The 16,087-nt window shown below is 34.3% G+C and overlaps 1 long non-coding RNA gene across 1 annotated transcript; it reads right to left on the reverse strand.

Annotated features, from left to right (window-relative positions):
- Nucleotides 1–5,445: 5,445 nt before the first annotated feature.
- Nucleotides 5,446–6,431, reverse strand: LOC107919608 (uncharacterized). The gene is made up of 2 exons (XR_001690395.2): nt 5,969–6,431; nt 5,446–5,813 (listed from the first exon to the last, which is right to left on the reverse strand). It is a non-coding gene; the product is annotated as an uncharacterized lncRNA (long non-coding RNA).
- Between the last annotated feature and the right edge of the window lie 9,656 nt (nt 6,432–16,087).

The following is a 16,087-nucleotide window of genomic DNA, read 5'->3' on the forward strand; positions in this document are numbered from 1 at the left end:
ATTCAACTTTAAAAATTTATAAAATGATTATTGAACTATTCGAAACTTTTCGTTTAAGTCACTGAATTGTTAAAATCATTATTGTATATAGCTTTCTTTGTTCGCATCGCCTACACCAATCGAAAGTCCTTATTCCCTTCTTTTCTATAGTTTAGGTTTTTTTTTTCTCCATGAAACAACTTTAAACATCACGAATTTATGAACCAAAATGCAAACAAATTTATTTTCCAGTCTCCGACACAAATTGTCATATCGACTTGAATCTAAGGTATGTTTTCCTACTGGTTGATGGGTACTGATCCACCATATCAATCATCAAATCATCACTTAGAACTCGTTAGCTGAACTTTAAAAAATAAATAACAATCCGTGACTTAAATAAAAACGTTCAACGACCATTTTGTAACTTTTTAAAGTTAAATGACCAAAACACAAACTTACCAATAATTTAATTACTATAATTATATTTTACCCATTAAATAATAATGTTATATTGAGTTCTAAAATAAATAATAAGTATAGTAAAACAATCATCCATCTCTCTTGAGTGTTGTTGTCGACTCAGTTTAAACAAACCTTTGACAAATCTATTAATAGCATTTTGCATTGCAATTTGGTGTATGGTTAAGGACATTCTTCAATCCCGAGATTGATGCATTAAAATTTTGTTGTGTTTATATATTTACATAATTGATTAAGAAACTCGAAGCTTAAGATATATATTTCAGGAATATTACGTTCATGAAATTATTTCAATTATAATAGTTAAGGTGTTGATTCATTCAGTTAAATTAATTGACAATCGAAATTTTAAAAAATTAAATTAATTTTGATATAAGATGAATTAATTTAATTTTGTTAATGTAAGTACACCTTTAATTATTATAGGGAAGGGAAGGATTTTAAAAGTGTTTACATTGTTTTGTGCACCATTAAATATTTTGTAACATGAAATATATAAATAGGATGTGAAAAGAAGTGATTCGACATGGGGTACGGATTTGGTGGAATTGCTTTGCATTTGTGCATTCTTCGTCAAAATATAACAAGTTGAGTGGCCACTCTCCACTCTTTCTGTTTCTATTTCCTCTTCTATTTATATATTTATTTATTTCATCTCATATCAGAATAGTAATACTAGAATAAAGTTATTTTATGATTTTTAAAGAAGAAAAAGGATTCTATGAAATAGTTAGGTCACATCATTCGAGTCTCTTTCCAATCAATTAATAACATGTCAGTTAATTTTTACATGTTATTTACATCTCATTTAATTAGATTTTTTAATCATTTAATGACATGTTAGCTAATTTTTACATGTCATCTACATCTCATTTAATTAGATTTTTTAACCATAAATCCTTAAAATCTCAATTAAAAATTACTTAACCCTAATAAAAATTGTATCTTCACGTCTCTGCCCTGCTGCTATTATTTTTTCGGCAATTGCTTTTTTTGCCTCTTCGCGTCTCTTTGCAACCCCCGCTGCTATTATTTTTTTCGACAATTGCTTTGCTGCCTCTTCACCTCTCTCTGCAACCCCTACTGCTATTATTTTTTTCGGCAATTGCTTTGCTGCCTTTTCACGTCTCTCTACAACCCTTGTTGCTATTTTTTTTCCGTCAACTACTTTTCTGCCTCTTCACGTCTCTCTGCAACACCTATTGATTTGTTTTTTTTTTCGATGTGGCTGCTGCAATTGATTCTACAGGTGAGTTTTTTCTTTCTTTCTATTATGCTAAAATAGATAGGAGATCAAGAAAGTCAATGCTTGTTCCTAACAATTAAATGGATAGGTTAAACTATTCTTGAATAGAAAACAAAGATTTAATCTTTAGGCAGCCTTTCATGTAATACAATATATTTAAATAGTTTTAGATAAAATTAGTGAACTCTAGCATTATGCTCCACTAGATCAACATGTTAAGTTATTCAAGGCTGGTTGGGTGATTTAGTTTGGGATGTTAAGTATTTCTACTTGATTTTCATTTGTTTAAAATATAGTTCTATTTAGAATCTTTGAAATAAATGTGATTTTTAATAATAATGACTTAGCGTACTAAAAAAAATTATATGATTTTCAAACCGTGTTTTTATTAGATTTTAATTGTTCTTTTAAATTTGTTAACGATTTCTTGTATTATCATGATTTTTTATTATATATTATTATATATTAAAATTTATTCTCAGGTTTTGTTAATTTATAATTTTCATTTATAGAGACAAATCAAGATGAAATATTTCATCTTGTTAAGAAAAAAGATAATTCCGTTGAAGAAATAAAAGTAGGGCTGAAAGTGCATTCCGAAGAAGAGGCTTATAATCTTTATAATCAATCTGTTTTGAGTAAGGGGTTTAGTATTCGAAGAGGCAATAAGAGACGAAGTATTACTGAACCTATAAGACAACGTGAATTTTTATGCTCGAAATTTAGGTGTCATGAACACTTAAATGCTGGCAAAGTGAAAAAAATTAATCGTTTAGAGACAAGGATAGGTTGTTAAGCTAAAATTTATTTTACAATAGAAAAAAATGTTTGGGTTGATTCTTACTTTAATAATTATCATAATCACCACTTAGCAACTTCAGAAGAAAGAATTAATTTAAGATCAGGAAGAAAAATTTTGGAAGGACATGCAGATGTTATTCGTTCAATACTTGCTACAGGAATTAAACAAACAAGTTCATATTCGTTTCTTAGGAAGGAGATTGGGTTTGAAAATATTACATTTACCAAACGAAATTATCATAATTTCTTGCGAATTGAAAGAGAGAAATTGATTGAAGCAGGGGATGCACAAAGCATTATCAATTTTTTCAAATATAAGCAAGCTGAAGACCCTATGTTTTTCTATTCAGTGCAAGTGGACCAGAATAATTGACTAGCTAATTTTTTTTGGAGAGATGGAAGATCAAAATTGGATTACGATTGTTTTGGAGATGTTCTTGTGTTTGATACCACGTATAGAACCAATAAGTATAATTTGGTTTGTGCTCCATTTTTCGAAATCAACAATCACTGGAATACTGTTTTGTTTGATTGTGCTTTTTTATCGGATGAAACCATTGAGTCATTTACTTGGCTATTTGAAACATTTTTAGAAGCCATGGGCGATTGACAACCGAATAGTATTTTTACTTATCAAGATCAAGCGATGATGAAAATAGTAGAGATTGTCCTCCTAGAATCTGCTTATAGATTATGCATGTGGAACATTTCAAATAATGCTAAACAACATCTTGCTAGTCGTTTTGCCAATGCCGAGTTCAAAGCACAATTCAATAAATGCTTTTATGGATGTGAAAGTGAAACAAAGTTTGAATCAAGTTGGGCTACCATGATTGAAAATTTTGAACTTCGAGATCATGCTTGGCTTAAGAGACTATATGAGTTTCGAGTAAAATGGTACCCTGCCTTTAGCATAGAGTTTTTTTGGCTCGAATTAGATCTACTCAAAGAAGCGAGATTATGAATAGCATATTACATCAGATTATGAATTACTCTTTATCTCTTATTCAAGTTATACGACATTATGAGGAAAAGGCAAAAAAATTTCGCCAATAGAGTTAAATCAAGATTTTCGATGTAAAAATGGAGCACCAAACAAAGTTAATGGACGTGGGATTTTGAAGCATGCATCCAATGTTTACACTCTTGCTATGTTTAAAAGGTTTGAACATGAGTTGATAGATTGCATAGGCTTGAATTGTGTTGAATTTAGTAACATCGAAAATATTTCTTTATATCATGTAACTAAAGATAGAAGTGAAAGAATTTACTGTGTGGAGTTTGACGTTCCAAATAGCATCGTCTCATGCAGTTGTAATATGTTTGAAAGTCTTGGATTACTTTGTTGTCATGCTTTACGAGTTTTTCTTATGAATAACATTAAAGAGATACCCGAAAAATATATACTTATGAGATGGACAAAAAAAGCAAAGTCGTTGCTGGCAAGTGATTTTAGAGCTTCATTAGCACATGAAGAAAAACCTAGTTGTTTATTGCGCCTCAGTGAGTTGAATCATATCTGTTACAACCTTTTTGAAAAAGGTTCATTGACTCCTAAGTGTACTCAAATTTTCAAAGAAAAACTATTTGAGGCATTGCACTTTGTTGTAAAGGAGATGGTAACTATGCAAGAAGCTAATGATTCGAAAATTTCAAAGCATACATCTTTTCAAGATGTTATCAATGATGGCAATGGAAGATCAAGTGAAAAATTAATGTTTGATCCTGTATGTGTCAAAACAAAGGGTTCAAGAAATTCTTGAATGAAAAGCCAATTCGAGAAAAATCAAAAGAAAAAAACAAAGAAGGCAATGCTCTATCAAGTTTCAAAATGTAAGGAGAAAATATCAAGTGAGTATGATTTCCTTTATTACTATATTTGCATCTATTTGTTATGTTATTTAATTAATTTATGTCTTGAATTTAACAAATAATTATTATTTTGATCAAGGGAAAGAAAGCAAATCACTTATGTATGAAGTTTCTCTAGTAGTGCCTCTCCTAATGGAGTCTCAAACTCATTGTTATTCTTCCTATCATCAAATTCCAATGTTAATAACTCCAAACTACCATAATCATTTTTTTTCATCCTCTACAGGTATTGATTGAATGCAATTCTTTTTAAATGTCAAAAGTCGTAAATATTTAAGTACATGTATTGTAAAAATATTTTTATGTAAGATTTTTCTTCAAATTGGAGGTTCAATTCTTCATCTAACATGAGTCTTACTAAATTGCTGAAAGAGAATGATCTATTGCCATTCAAGATTCAAGTAATATGTTTTTACTTATATTATCACAAATTATTATATATAATTCAAAGGTTTCTCTAACAGTATAATACTTTTAATGCAGGAACATTTCTCAAATGGTTTAGAATCTAAAAAAGACTGATGATAATTCATGAAAAAGACCTCAATTTTATTATTATTTGTAATTCTTTTATAATGTTTTGAGAATAATACTATTATATGGTTTTTATAGTGTTATCTTGTATTTTGTTTTAGTTATTATTTAATATGGAATAAGTTCAATCAATATTTTTGTAAGTATATTGTTTTGGTAATTCGATGTTAGTTTTGGAAATGACACAATTAGAAACTTTAATATTTTTTCATACTTTGTAAAAAAAAACTCAAAAATAATAAACTCATATATAATATGCATTTGTTTGGTATAAATTCTCATAAAAAACACTTATATATAGTAACTCTTTTTTGCTTATTAATTTTCACGCTTTTTTATTCTAGCTTTTGCTTTTTATGTTGGATTATCAAAGCACTTATAAATAATTGAAAATATTAATTTTATATTATTTAACTATTTTCAATCGGTTATCTAAACAAGGATCATGTTACTTCGATAATAACTAATTATTTTTTTTACACAAGTGAATAAGTACACTACAATGGGGAAAGGAGGAAAGGATTTACAAATATAGAGACTGGACCTTGAATTTCATGTAAATCAACTTAAAATCCGTACAAATTTATCGCTGAGCAAATGGAACATCCATAATAACCAATTAGTTGCTATATTAACTCGATTGCTGAATAGAATAGCCAAAATCGAAGCTCAACTAAATATGCACAATATCAACACCTAATTTGTTTGTAAATTGAATCACAATGATAAACATTATAGTAGTTTGTTTTCGAATGTGGCCTTTCTAAAACTTGCAATTTTATTGAAACATTACCAGAAACTTAAAGAGAACAAAGGCAAAATAATAGTTATTATAGGCACTTGCTTAGCCGCAGGGTTCTTATTGTTCCTTGCTGGAGTTTGGTGACTTTATAGGAAACTACATAAAAGAAGAAAAATAAAACGCAAGTAAGAATAACCTAACATGTTGATCCAGTCGAGCATAATGACCAGAGTTCACTAATTTTGTCTAAAACTATTAATAGATCTCTATTTTTCCTATCTATTTTAGCATAATAGAAAAAAAAACCTCACCTGTAAAATCAATTGCAACAGCCACATCGAAAAATCAAAGCAAAGCAACAGGGGTTACAGAGAGATGTGAAGAGGTAGCAAAGCAGTTGCTCGAAAAAAATAATAGTAGCAGGGTAGAGATGTGAAGATTCAATTTTAATTAGGGTTAAGTAAATTTTAATTGGGATTTAAGGGATTTATGATTAAAAATCTCTATCGTTCCTATCTATTTTAGCATAATAGAAAAAAAAACCTCATTTGTAAAATCAATTATAGCAGTCATGTCGAAAAAACAAAGCAAATCAGCAGGGGTTATAGAGAGACGTAACGAGGCAACAAAGCAGTTTCCGAAAAAAATAATAGCAACAAGGGCTACAGAGAGATGTGAAGAGGTAGCAAAGCAGTTGCCGAAAAAAATAATGGCAGGGGTTGCAAAGAGACGTTAAGAGGCAGCAAAACAATTTTCAAAAAAATAATAGCAGCAGGGTAGAGACGTGAAGCAACAAAGAACTTGCCAAAAAAAAATAATAGCAGTGGGGTAGAGACGTAAATATAGACCTATTATTAGGGTTGAGTAATTTTTAATTGGGATTTTAGGGATTTAAGATTAAAAAATCTAATTAAATGAGGTGTAAATGACATGTAAAAATCAACTGACATGTCATTAAATGATTAAAAAATCTAATTAAATGAGGTGTAATTGACATGTAAAAATTAGCTGACATGTCATTAATTGATTGGGAAATGACACGGATGACGTGGCGTAATTGTTTCATACAATCCTTTCCCTTTAAGGAAATTTATTTGTCTCATTCATTAAAGTAGGAGAAAAAATAGTTGTGAATATAAAAGTTTATTTTTAGAATTTTTCATATATAACATCTTTAAAATATCGTAAACAATGGGTGTTGAGTAATTTTTGTCTCTTGGCTTATTAATAAGAGTATTCGGGTATTTATACATGCTATTACAACTCACGATATGACCCCACTGTTTTGTCTTGACTCCCCCGTTCCTATTACTGACATTCCGTACGAGCTTCAAGCCTACTAGACAAGTGTTTCACTCGGGGTTACCTGCGGAGAATGCGATCCCCCTTCTATGAGCTTCTTGGACACATGCGAGTTAAGATTGTGACCTTTCCTTTGATTTGTGAGAGTTAGATCCGTGAGCCTGCCTTGCGAACTGGGTCTACGAACTCCCCTTGCTATCTTCTTGCGGTTCACCTCTTACTCAATCATCTGGTGGGACCTCTTTGAGTTACGGGTAGGTGATCCGGATCCTATCTAAGACTCAGGTTGGTGATCACTGATGTATAACAATAGTCCCCCCTTAGTGGGTCTAAGGAGGGTTATAGAGTGGCGCTTCTTAGATCCATCACATCGAGTTTAAATGCGGCTTGCTTGGTATGTTTTGAGCTGTGATGCACAACAGTTGTTCTGTTATGTGCACGATGGGTCTTGAGTGCATATATCTGACCGTTAAAAATTGAATCGTTTCCATCTGCTCACATCTGGATCATTGATTTTCCTCAGTTATTTAAACCGTCAAAATGTAGAAAGAGAGACCCCCCATTTGAAAGGAGAATCTCCGGAGCCCTAAATCTTTCACATTTATTATTTTTGGAAATTAAAACAAAAGGTAATTTAAAAAAAATTACATTTTAAATGTTGTTTTCTTATTTTACCCAAATTATGACGAGAATTAGAGGAATTGACAATCGAATAATCTAAGCCCGTCCACAGCAAGAAAAATCGCTTGAGGCTCCAGTAGATGTTAACATCTACCCCTATACCACGAAGGAGGAGGAAATACAGTGAATTTTGGTTGTGCGGGGGATAAAGACTCCTCACTTAGAGTATGAGTTCTCCATCTCGGAGGGGCCACACAGGTTGAGTGAAACTACCGAAAACAGCTTCCTACTCCCCTTTCATGCACTCGAGGCTGGGTTCCACTTGCTATTACAATCTTTCTTCTGCAGCTTGCTCTTGGACTACAAAATTGTCCTTGGTCAACTTTCAAGCTTTTCCTAGTGGATCGCGGTGGCCTATTTTATTGACTGTTGCTAATGCAACAAGGTTTCATTGCTCGCTATTTTTCAGCACCTATACCAATTAAAGAACCACAACTGGGAGAACTCATCAGGGTTTTACTACTTCTTTTTGCTTGAAAAGGTAAAGACCATTATTTCAAATCAGTGCTCCAATCTTTATCTGATCCAACAGAAATATATTTGAGTCCGAAACAAACTCATCGAGAGGTTTGAATTTCCTATCAAGTGGTTTTTACCAAGCTCGGACTAGTGTTTCTTTCAGCGAACCCTACCAACAACAGATGCCCTAACTTAATTTCGAAGGTTTTGCACTGGGCGCTTGCTAATTTTGGAGGATCTCATAATAATAAGAAATGTTTTTTGATACTATTTGGAGGGTTGTAACCCTAACGGGTAGAGGCATGGTAACAATATTGAGGCCGCTCAATCAATTGGTGCATAGCTGAGAGTAATTCGTAGCCTCACGATTCTACGGATGAGCTAGGTTTAATATTATGGGGCTATCAAGAGGAACCAATGAATTTCTTTTATAGTTTCTATAAGACGAGACCTCGCCCATAGATCTCTACTGCTTCTCTATGTAGGGAAATGGGTAGGAAAAATGTTAATTTGCTAATTGATCCTACTAATCTTGAAATTGTTACTAATGCAAGCATCGCCCACAGTTCTGGGAATGATTCATCAGAGATTAACAGTATATCCCATGAAATAAACGAGGTTATGAATATAGATTCTTTGATAAGAAATATGCGCAAATGGCGTATGACGAATGTAGGAGCCACGGATATTGTTTCTACTAGGGAAGAGGAAGAAAACAATGGCCGTTTGGAGTAGTATCGCAAGATGATAATGGATTCTGCTAGTCCTACCACTATAGTAGTTGAGGTCCTAGTTTCTCCCTCGGCGAGCACACAATCAGTACCCCTTGTCAGCTCGTCGATTCTTATTTATGAGGACTCTTCTCCTATTGCTTCTTATGTTCCTTCACATGTGCCTGTTAATGAAGAAGCACCAATTGGGGGTAATAAAGATTCATTCTCGTGGCGTGATTATCTTTATAATCCTGCTAATGTGGCTAAAAAATGGAAGGCTTCTTTACTGAGGTGGCGAGGTCATCAAATAATGCACAAAACCCCTCAATTTCAAATCTTACTTCATATCTATAGTTTCTTCTTGTTGAGGTTAGCATGGTTTAGTTGGATCTCAGTGAAGCCTGCCAAAGTGAGTTCGTAAAAACTAAGACAGAATTGGAGAGAGCTCGTGAACTATACCTCAAAATGAGAGAGGAGAACAAAGTCATTAACAAGTAAAATGAGGGTTTTTCGGAGCGCTTAAAGGCTGCTGAGGTTAAAGTTGAAGAACTATCGTGTGAGGTGGCTACTGAGAGGAAGGGTAAAGAGGGCATACAAGCTGAACTAGATAGGATTACTATAGAGCATATAGTTCAGCTGTATAAGATCATTAGGGAGTGCCACACTAAAGTAGCAAGGACAAAGCACAAACAATTGAAGGCCCCCAAAAAATTCAAAAATAGGACCAGCCAAAACATTTGTCATTCCATTTCTTAGCTGAATATGAATATATTGTTGCACACTCAGGTCGTAGGTGGGCCTTTTGATGCTCGCAGAGTTGACTTCAACGCTCTTTGCAATGTAGATATAGGTGAACTGGGGTTTGATATCTGCTTTTTATCGCGCATAGGATGAGTTTGCAATGAAATAGAGGGGTTCACAAGACTTCTACCTTCTAAAAGGTCCTCTTGAAATGAGTGTCGCGCCTGTTGATAATGTTGTTGCTAAGCCTACCATTGAGAACATCGAAGTTGTTAGTGAAAAAAAGGTGAAATTTGGTTTCTTATAATTTTTGAAAATGATCAATTATGAATATGCAAGTTGTTTTAAGTTTAGGCTCAGTTTTTGATATAATCAACAAGGCATATAAATCTTCGAGTTGTTTTGAAGTTAGTCATATTTTCTAAAACACTCAGTTGAGAATGTGAATCCTCGAGTTGTTTTGAACTTAGGCATATTTTCTAAGATACTTAGTTGGGAATGTAAATTCGTGAGCTATTTAGGGGCTACGATGTTAAACTTGTGATCCTTAAAAAAATGACTAGGAGCTTTTGACTCTCGCTAGTTATTTGGGTGGTGTGGTATTGAACCTGCGAGCCTTAGAATAAGAGTTGTGAGCTTTTAACTTTTGATCACTATTTGGTTGCTACGATATTGAACCTATAAGCCTTAGAATAACAGCTAGGAGCTTTTAACTCTCACTAATTATTTGGGGGCTACAGGTATAAGAGCCCTAGAACGATAGTTGTGAGCTTTTAACTCTCGTTAACTATTTGGGGATTGCAGTATTGAACCTGCGAGTCTTAGAATAATAGCTGGGAACTTTTAACTCTCGCTAACTGTTTGGGGCTATGATATTAAACCTACGAGCCTTAGAATGATAGCTGACAGTTTTTAACTTTCGCCAACTATTTGGGGGATGCGGTATTAAACTTGTGAGCCATAAGATAGTAGTTGGGAGTTTTTCACTATCGCTAACTGTTTGGGTTTTCGATCAGTGCAAGTTTCGGTAAGAAAACATCTTTTATTCAAGTAGTAAAGAACTATACATAGTATTTTTTTTTGGTGTCTGGTGTTCAATGTTCATGATACAATTGTGCCCTCCATCCTTGCTAACTTATATACTCCATAACCAATTTTTTTTACAACTTTATATGACCCATTCTAGTTTAGAGCCAGTTTCCTTATTGCGAAGCTGGTGGACTGGCTTCAGTATTTCTTAAGACAAGGCTGCCCACTTGGAACTACTTTTTTTTAGCCTTGATGTTGTAGTAGCGGGCCACCTGCTGAGCTTGTGCTGTATTTTTTACTTCAGTTGTTTCCTTGAGCTTATCAATCAGATGAATGTTGAGCCTGATAGCTTTCTGATTAACTTTTTCATTGAAGTGTTGGGTTCTGTGCGACCTTATACCAATTTCTACAGGTATTACAGCTTTTACTCCATAAATAAAGGAGAAAGTTGTTTCTCCTGTTGCAATGTGGGCTGTAGTTTGCAGGGCTTATAAAATTCCAAGTAGCTCTTTTAACTATGCACCTTTAGCTTCTCTCGCTTTCTTCTTCAGGGCTGTTAAAATTTTCTTATTCATAACCTCTACTTGCTTATTTTTCTGCGGTGTCTTAACAGAGCTTTTAGCAAGAGAAATATATAGGTTAATACAAAAGCTCTTAAATTTCCCTTGGAACCACGTACCATTTTTTGTGATAATCCAACGCTGCACGCCAAATCTACACACGATAGATTTCCACATGAAAGACTCTATTTGCCTTTCAATGATAGTTGCTAGGGCATTAGCCTCAATCCATTTAGAAAAATAGTCTACTACGACCACTCTGAATTTCTTTTATGCTATTGCAATAGAGAATGGGTTGAGTATCTTAACTCTCTATGTTGCAAACGACCAATGGCTTGACATAACCTGAAGAGGTTCTGCTGGTTGTCTCTGTACTTACGCATTTCTTTAGCAGGAATCGCATGTGCGAACTAATTCATGCGTCTCTTTTAGGATCGTTGGCCAATAATATCATTGCCTAAAGATTTTTTGTGCAAGTAGTCTACTCAAGTGATTACCACAGATTCCTTCATAAATTTCCCACATTACGTATTCAATCTCAAGTGGTGATAGACATCTTAGCAGTGGATGTGAAACTCTATTCTATATAATACACCCTCTAGAAGGGTGTATATATCAAACGCATGACAAAATATGTTGTTTTAATTCATTATGTAATTGTACGAGTTCGCAACATTCAAGTACTCGATTCATGCATTAGGGGTTATGCAGATATTTGGAATTTATTTTCATGACATACCTTACAGTTTTGTGTTGTAGTCACGTGAGCTCTTTCTTATCTTGGTTCTCTTGTTCGCCTCAAAGAGTGTGAACTATTGGAGTCATCTAGGTTTCCTTTTGATCTATATATTGTACCCATAGTGTGATGTAGCTCAGGGTCTCTCTATGTTTTGGCAATAGAAGATAACAACTAGGACAAAGCATTGGCACGCGTGTTATGGCTTATCAAGAGTGCTTAATACGAACTTTGTCAAACCTCTTGAGCAACTGGACTATGATAGTTTGATATTTTTTTAAGACCTCCTTCCTTAGGTCATATTCGCCGTTCATCTATTTCGCCACCAACTGTGAATCTATTTGGAAAATTAGGTTATTCGCTCATAATTGGAGTGCTAACTACAATCCTGATATTAAAGCTTCAAACTCAGCATTGTTATTGGACGTTTGAAACCCAAATGATAATCTAAACTGTCATTTATTGCCATTGGGGTCAATTATGAATGCAGTAACTCCTGATCCTATTTTGGCTGTGGAGCCATCGACATAATCTAGCCAACTTTTTGTATTTTTAGTTTGCGTGTACACTTTCTGGAAGTAGGTTAGCTACTAAATGGCGCACAATAAGTGAAAAAAGAAATCTTAGTATAAAGTGTTGAATTCATCGTGCCTCATCATAAAATATATAAAAGATTGAATTGTTAACAATGTTCACGTGACATACAATTTTTTAGGATGCTTATTATCCGATATTTCAAATTCCAAACTATATTACCTACTGTGTCAATAGCTTTCTCAAAAGAACATTTCACCATGAAATCAATTAGCACTTGCACTTTTATTATTGTTCGTGACGTGAAATCTATTCCAAATTCAACTAGCTCGATATCCCACTTTGTTACTCTTCTTAAAGTGTCTGCTTTGGACAATACCTCCTTAATGGGTTGATTGGTCAGAACAATGATCGGGTGGGCTTGAAAGTACAATTGTAACTTGCGAGCTGCAATTACCACCTGCGGCACAAACTTACCCTTCTTCTGTTTCACTGGTTTTGCTTCTAGGAAGACATTCAACCTATGGATGATTACCCAAGGGTCCACTACTGACATATTCGCTACTGACCATGTGAAAATGTCTAAATTCTCCTCTAAAAACCGAACTAACATGTTCTTTTCTTCTATCACCAATGCTGATAAGATCCTGACAATTTTTTCCTCATTTTCACAAAATAACTGCAAAGTTTTGGTATGCTCCGTGACCTCGAGTTTTTTTCCCCTCTTTATCCCTTACGTCTAAGTTGTCTAAATCAAAGACTTGATTCGTTAACATTGTTCCTTGCAAACTCTGTCTTGGAAATGAGCTCTCTTGCCTGATTAACGGATAACATATGGCATTGCCTTGTAGTTCACTGGTCTGAGCGTAAGAATCCGACCTCTGTTTTTGTTAAGAATATGATCTTCATGCAGAACATTGTGACCACCGTATTTTTCATACTCATTATTGGGCGACCGAAGATGGTATTGTATGCCATTGAGGTGGTCTACCACGTAAAACTGAACAAACGCCGCAATTATGTGCTTGCCATTCCTTAAGGTGACTCGTAAGGTGATTGAGTCTTTCACTTTGACGGGATAGTTCGCGAAGCCATACAACGAACTAACTTTAGAGAACGCTTATTCTTTCAACCCCATATTATGTATGCATCCCAAGATAATACCTCAACCGCATTACCACTGCCTACAAGTATTCTTTTAACTTCAAAACCTGCAACGGTCGCCAAGACAACCATCATATCACTGTCCTCTTCATTACAGATCAACTCCTCATCATCACTACTAAATTTCACACTCCACTTTTCCTATTAATGCGACCTCTTAGGAGCATTGACCGACGTCACTTTTTTATGTGTGCCCCCTTATTTGCATTGAAATCTATCCATTCTTCATTTGTGCCTACAATCACATGGATGGTACCTCTAACCTTCTACTTACTCTTTGGATTGGTACGTGAGCCTTGACCTTGTTGGGGACCACTCTAATTTATAAATTTTGTGAGCTCGCCATTTTGCATACTTCCTCTATAGCATCCTTTAGCGTGAAGTAATCCTCGATTTTGTGTCCTATGTCACATATAAAACACATCTGTCCCTTAAATTTAATTTTCTCACCTCCACATTGGGGGTGGTTTGGGTAATATGCCAAGGCTCTTGACTTGGCTAAGAATGTAGGTACGAGTGGCATTCAATGAGGTATAAGCTTCAAACTTGCTCTAGGGAATGTATCTCCTAGTGTGCTCTGGTTGAGATTCTTAGGGGGCCTTAGAAGAAACACATTGGTCTTGATTTCTCAGTGGCCTATCATTTCTTATTCGCAACGAAGGGCTAGGACGACCATGTCTACTGCGAGGCTCTTCTTTGTTCTTATCTTTCTATCTTCCCTTTGAAAGGTTGTAACACCCTTAACCCTTATCCGTCGTCAGAACAAGGTTACGGAGCACTATCAAACTTTACGAACTAATTACGAATTTTTTATTACCTTTATTACACAAATTAAGAATAAGTCATATAACACTCATATTGTCCCTTAGATGGGACCTCGAGGCCCAAAATACACATTAGAAGTGAATCGAGACTAAACCAAACACTCAGGTAATTTTTCCCAAAATCTTAAATTTTTTCTTATGAGCAGGAGACACATGCTCGTGTGGCTCACACAGTCAGTAGACACGCCCGTGTGTTAGACCGTGTGGGCAATCGATGTGAGGCACACAACCGTCTCCTAGCCTGAGTCCAAATTAGGGTAGTTACTAACTTAGGTTACACGGCCAACCACACATCCGTGTACTAAGCCGTGTGCGAAGTGCAGGGGTCACACAGCCAAGCCACACGCCCGTATGCTAAGCCGTGTGCAAAAACCTGGGCATTCTATTTTGAAATTTTAAGGCCGTGTGTCACACACGGCTAAGAGACAAGCCCGTGCCTCTACTCGTGTAGACAAAAATAGGCCATTTTAAGGCCACTTTTCTCACCCTTACTGATATCAACCTATAAACAGCAATTTAGTATACCAAATAGCCCCAATCAAGCAATAAATACAAGCCAAAAATCATGTTTTAAGCATAATAAGCTATCACCAAATTCAATTGTCTAAATTTTCCAAACTAACTTCATTTATTGATTTACCAAGGCCTACTTGTAATAGCCCGATTTTAGGTTTAGTCGGAACAGTGGTTTCGGGATCACAAATCCGACGAAAAAAAAAATGTAATGGCTTGAATTTTCAGAGGTGTCGAAACGGTGATTCGAGATCACTAAATTCGACAAATGGGTAGAAAATATTATTAATTTAGTAAGTATAAGTTAAATATGAAGTTAGGAAAATTTTTGAAATAGTGAATAGTGCACTAGAAATAAATATTAAAATAATTAGAATCGAAATGAGGTATCAAGACCTCGGGGATTTTAAACTGAGCCATAAATATTTTTATAAATATTCATGGAGTGTTAAAAAGTTAGTATTAAAGTCTCGTTAAGAAATTTTAAAGTTCCGATAATTAATTGAACAAAGGACTAAATTGTAACAAATACAAAATTTTGGGAAATGATTAAATAGCTTAAATGATAAAAGGAAGAGGGCTTTAAAGGCAAATAGACCCAAGGTCTATTTGGGCTGGACGGCAGAGGCATGAAATCAGCAAGAAAGTAAGGAGAATTAAGGGCAAAATTGGAAAATTGCAAAATTTGCTTAATAAAGTTAGGACCCAAGTGGAATTATCTAGATTTCTCTTCATTTTTCTGAATTCTCATCAGCTAAAACACCATGGAAGGGCTTCTTCAAGCTGGTTCTTCATATTTTTATTACAAGTAAGTTCAATTCTTGACTATTTCTTGAAATTTTTGTATTTTTATGACTTTTACAACTAGGCCCACTTGTTAAATCCATTAGTTTTTGATTTTATGAAAGAAGTTGAAAGTTGATATGAATATGTGCTGGAAGTATATGATGATTTAGCATGAAATTAGAGCTTTAAATTGTTCATATGCTGATTTTATTGAAAGAATTGAATAGAAAGTGAATGTTTGGGACCTAATAGTAAAAGAGTTTGAAGATAGAGTTATATGTGGAAATTCTGAATTTCAATAGTTGTGTAACAACTTATAATGTCTAGTAAAGTACTAATTGAGAAAATTAGATTAATTGAGGGGTTAATTGAGAAAGGACCGAATTGT

The sequence above is a fragment of the Gossypium hirsutum genome, chromosome A01 (assembly GCF_007990345.1).
Source record: "Gossypium hirsutum isolate 1008001.06 chromosome A01, Gossypium_hirsutum_v2.1, whole genome shotgun sequence".
Taxonomy (NCBI): Eukaryota; Viridiplantae; Streptophyta; class Magnoliopsida; order Malvales; family Malvaceae; genus Gossypium; species Gossypium hirsutum.